The sequence below is a fragment of the Triticum urartu genome, chromosome 6A, assembly GCF_056163025.1.
Source record: "Triticum urartu cultivar PI428250 chromosome 6A, HENAU_Tu73, whole genome shotgun sequence".
Classification (NCBI taxonomy): domain Eukaryota; kingdom Viridiplantae; phylum Streptophyta; class Magnoliopsida; order Poales; family Poaceae; genus Triticum; species Triticum urartu.
This window is the reverse complement of record NC_141878.1, coordinates 427,017,591-427,022,795: the sequence shown is the minus strand read 5'-3', so window position 1 is coordinate 427,022,795 and position 5,205 is coordinate 427,017,591. Positions and strand designations below refer to the sequence as shown.

Below are 5,205 nucleotides of genomic sequence, written 5' to 3'. Positions count from 1 at the left end.
ATACAATGGAACACCCCTAATTTTCCTAGAAGGACACCCGTACATCTCGCAAGTGCAGCCCAGTTGTAGCAACGCGTGATGCCATATCAATTGAGGAAGCCACGAAGGCCCAGTCCACACTGCCCAGGATACGAGAAGTACATTGATCGATACTTGCCTCGGCCCTTCGCCTCGCCTGTTCGTCTGCTCGACTTTGCGCTTCATGCCTTTGTTCTTTCGCCTTCCTCTGTATCCCCGTACGTCGGACATGCCACCTATCGGCAGATCGCGGCAAGTCGCCGAATCAGTGGAGAAAAGAAGGCACAGGTATGCTGCATCAGGCCCCCAATTCGATGTGCCTCTGCGGCTTTGCCTCAACCTTTTGTAAATCTTATTCTAATTATTGCTTTGTCTCTCTAACCCTAGGGAATTAGGGGTACTGCTGTACTGGATATTACTTGAGATTTTGACTGTATTTGGTAATTGAACTATTTGAGATAATTGTGCACCAAGTGGAGACCAATATTACAAAATTCTAGGACGGCTGGCAGCATCGTCACCATGTCAAGTATGTTTTATACTACAACCATGCAATTCTAATTCAAGTATTATGTATGTACACATGATTCATAGTTCTTTTCTTTCATGCAAATTTTAATTATCTGAATAAATTGCAAATTTTAGGAGAAGCTCAGTTTATGGAAAGGTTTCTAAAAAAGAGGAGAACCTCAGTGCAAGATGAAAATGTTGGTCCGTCACACGAACATAATCAGAACGATGGCTCAGTTCCGCCACCATCGGATGGACAAATTGATGCATCACCACATGAATAGACTGATGTTCCAGCCCCACCATCACCACATGGACAAAATGATGCCTCCACACATGAACCTAGTTCTGTCAATAGTACAAGGAATTCATCTCAAGTTGAAGAGATCAATTGGGAAGAAGAAATTCAGTTTGATCCAGGTAAAAGGAGAAGCATAGATGAGTACCATCCCAATCAGAGAGATATGGTAAGAAGGAAGTATTTGGCCAATGGCCCTTATCAACCTCGTACTGCTGATTTTGAAGTGACAGAAATATGTGGTAAAGATAGAAGGTTTGTTCGGGAATGGTTTGATGAGTTTGGGAGCTGGCTTGAGTATAGTGAGTCCAAATGAAAAGCATATTGTTTTTGTTGTTTCTTGATTAGACCGCGCAAGAAGAAAGAAGCCGAATATGATGCATTTGTTGCAAATGGTTGGTCAAGTTGGAATAAAAAATATAGATTAAAGGAGCATGTAGGAGACATCAATAGTGCTCACAACCAAGCAAAAAGAGATTGTGATGCTTTGCTGAAACAAAAGCAACACATCTATGTTGCTCTAAACAACCAAAGTAATGTTGAGAGGAATGCTTATTATACTCGACTAAATGCCTCAATTGATGTTACTAGAGTGTTAGTGAAGCAAGGGTTGCCTTTCCGTGGCCACGATGAGTCTGACGAGTCTCTCAATAAAGGTAATTTCAAGGAATTGCATGCTTACACAGCAGAGCGGAATCCGGAGGTAAGAAAAGTTGTGGCCCATAATGCTCCAGGTAATAATCAGTTGACTTCTTCAAAGATTCAAAAGGACATAGTTGAATGTTTTGCAAAGGATATATTGCATTCCGTTCTTTGGGAAATTGGGAATGATGTATTTTCTTTGCTAGTTGATGAATCAAGGGATGTGGCTGGTAAAGAGCAAATGGCGGTGGTATTGCGGTATGTTGGTAAATGTGGAAGTGCCATAGCGACATTAGTTGGCCTTACTCATGTGAAGGAGACAACTTCCAAGTATCTCAATTCTGCCATTGATGATTTATTTGTAGAATATAAATTAAGTTTCAAGCAAGTTAGAGGGCAAGCATATGACGGTGCGAGCAATATGCGAGGTGAGTTTAATGGCTTACAATCCTTAATCATGAGAGAGCATAGCACAACATATTATGTTCGCTGTTTTGCCCATCAGCTTCAGTTAGTTGTTGTGGCTGTTGTTCAGAAGCACAAATGCATTGGTGATTTTTTTGATATGATCTCAGTCTTGTTGAATGTGGTCTCTAGATCCTCACAGAGAAAGGACATGATTCGAGACAAACATAAAGAACAAGTGTGTGAAGCTTTAGGTTGTGAACTGCTAAAGAGTGGGACATGATTAATGTTGGAAATATGCCCTAGAGGCAATAATAAAAGCATTATTATTATATTTCCTTGTTCATGATAATTGTCTTTATTCATGCTGTAATTGTGTTATCCGGAAATCGTAATACATGTGTGAATAACAGACACCAACATGTCCCTAGTAAGCCTCTAGTTGACTAGCTCGTTGATCAACAGATAGTCATGGTTTCCTGACTATGGACATTGGATGTCATTGATAATGAGATCACATCATTAGGAGAATGATGTGATGGACAAGACCCAATCCTAAACATAGCACAAGATCGTATAGTTCGTTTGCTAGAGTTTTCCAATGTCAAGTATCTTTTCCTTAGACCATGAGATCGTGTAACTCCCGGATACCGTAGGAGTGCTTTGGGTATACCAAACGTCACAACGTAACTGGGTGACTATAAAGGTATACTACGGGTATCTCCGAAAGTGTCTGTTGGGTTGACATGGATCAAGACTGGGATTTGTCACTCCGTATGACGGAGAGGTATCACTGGGCCCACTCGGTAATGCATCATCATAATGAGCTCAAAGTGACCAAGTGTCTAGTCACGGGATCATGCATTACGGTACGAGTAAAGTGACTTGCCGGTAACGAGATTGAACGAGGTATTGGGATACCGACGATGGAATCTCGGGCAAGTAACATATCGATTGACAAAGGGAATTGCATACGGGGTTGATTGAATCCTCGACATCGTGGTTCATCCGATGAGATCATCGTGGAGCATGTGGGAGCCAACATGGGTATCCAGATCCCGCTGTTGGTTATTGACCGGAGAGTCGTCTCGGTCATGTCTGCTTGTCTCCCGAACCCGTAGGGTCTACACACTTAAGGTTCGGTGACGCTAGGGTTGTGAAGATATGTATATGCAGTAACCCGAATGTTGTTCGGAGTCCCGGATGAGATCCCGGACGTCACGAGGAGTTCCGGAATGGTCCGGAGGTAAAGAATTATATATAGGAAGTGCTGTTTCGGCCATCGGGACAAGTTTCGGGGTCACCGGTATTGTACCGGGACCACCGGGAGGGTCCCGGGGGTCCACCGGGTGGGGCCACCTATCCCGGAGGGCCCCATGGGCTGAAGTGGGAAGGGACCCAGCCCAAAGTGGGCTGGGGCGCCACCCCCCAAGGGCCCATGCGCCTAGGGTTGGGGGGAAACCCTAAGGGGGCGCCCCCTTGCTTGGGGGGCAAGCCCCCCACCCCTTGGCCGCCGCCCCCCTAGTAGATTCCATCTACTAGGGCCGGCGCCCCCCCCCTTGGCACCCCTATATATAGTTGAGGAGAGGAGGGACTTCATACCTCAGCCCCTGGCGCCTCCCTCTCTCCCCGTTACGTCTCTCTCTCTCTCGCAGTATAGGCGAAGCCCTGCTACTGTGACGCCCTGCATCCACCACCACGCCGTCGTGCTGCTGGAACTTCATCAACCTCTCCTTCCCCCTTGCTGGATCAAGAAGGAGGAGACGTCTCCCGTCCCGTACGTGTGTTGAACGCGGAGGTGCCGTCCGTTCGGCGCATGGTCATCGGTGATTTGGATCACGTCGTGTTCGACTACATCATCACCGTTCTTTGAACGCTTCCGCACGCGATCTACAAAGGTATGTAGATGCATCCGATGACTCGTTGCTAGATGAACTCCTAGATGGATCTTGGTGAAACGAGTAGGAAAAATTTTGTTTTCTGCAACGTTCGCCAACAATTAAATCAAGAACTAGCTCTTCAAAGACATGGAGACACTCGATGGAGTTCTCACTACAAGACACTTAAGAGTTTGATTGATATGTTCCCTACAGTTGTCAAAGTGCTAGAATATGTGGAAGAAGAAGACAGGGATGACACAAATAGAAGCCAGGCATGTGGTCTTCTTGTTTATTTTCATTCTTTTGATTTTGTGTTCTACTTACAGCTTATGTCCACTATATTGATAATCACAAACACATTATCATTGGCTCTACAACGGAAGAATCAGGACATTGTGAATGCTATTAATTGTGTGAATTCAACCAAAGCCTCCTAGAATGATCTAAGGAGAAATGGATGGGAATCTGTCCTACATGAAGCATATGTATTTTGTGACAAGCATGACATTTCCAAGTTGCAAATGGAAGACCAATATGTGAACCCAAAGAAGCCACGGCAAAAAACAGGTATCACTAATAGGCATCATTATGAAGTGGATTGTTTTAATGATGTTATTGATTGGCTGCTTCAAGAACTTGATAATCGCTTTAATGAGAAAAATTCTGAACTACTTGTTTGCTCAGCGGCTTTGAGCCCAAATGAATCATTTCATGATTTCAACTTAGAGCATTTGATGAGTCTAGCTAAACTTTATCCAAAAGATTTTGATAATGGAGAACTCAGGGACCTTAGGCATCACCTTCATCTTTACATTGCTGATGTCTGAGCAGATGATTGCTTCTCTGGATTAAGTAATATTTGTGAGCTCTCACAAAAAATTGTGGAGACAAGAAAACATATTGTTTATCCCTTGGTTTATCAACTTTTGAAGCTAGCACTAGTATTGCCTGTTGCCACTGCTACAATTGAGAGATCTTTTTCAGCTATGAGAATTGTGAAGACATATTTGCGCAATCGTCTTGGTGACGACGCCTTGAAGTATGACCTTATTTGTTATGTAGAGAAAAGCGAAATGAGGAAGGTTACTAATGATGCGGTAATTGATCGCTTTGAAGCCATGAAAAAACATCGAAAACCATTTTAGGAAGGTAATGGTTTTAACTTACTTATTATTACGCAACTGCAATTAATATGTTACTAAGTAGTTTTGTTTCTTTTTTATTTGTAGGAAATCAGGATCTAGTGTTGCATTTTCTTGTCGGCGGTTATACTTTATTCATATTTTGGACACTTTGATTTTCCTTTAATATTCAATTTCCTACGATCAATTAATATTTCAAGTGAAACCCTTTATTTTGGATCCTCGGTAAGCACATTCACGGTTATATCGTATTCTATGTATATTGTATTGTTAACTATTACTTTTAGATATATTAGTACGTCATATCCAA

General features: G+C 42.9%; 2 pseudogenes; both read left to right on the top strand.

Moving 5' to 3' along the window:
- Positions 1-677: 677 nt before the first annotated feature.
- On the top strand, positions 678-2,023 carry LOC147965527 (uncharacterized; annotated as a pseudogene).
- Positions 2,024-3,953: 1,930 nt separating this feature from the next.
- LOC147965526 (uncharacterized) lies at positions 3,954-4,898 on the top strand (annotated as a pseudogene).
- The last annotated feature ends 307 nt before the right edge of the window (positions 4,899-5,205 follow it).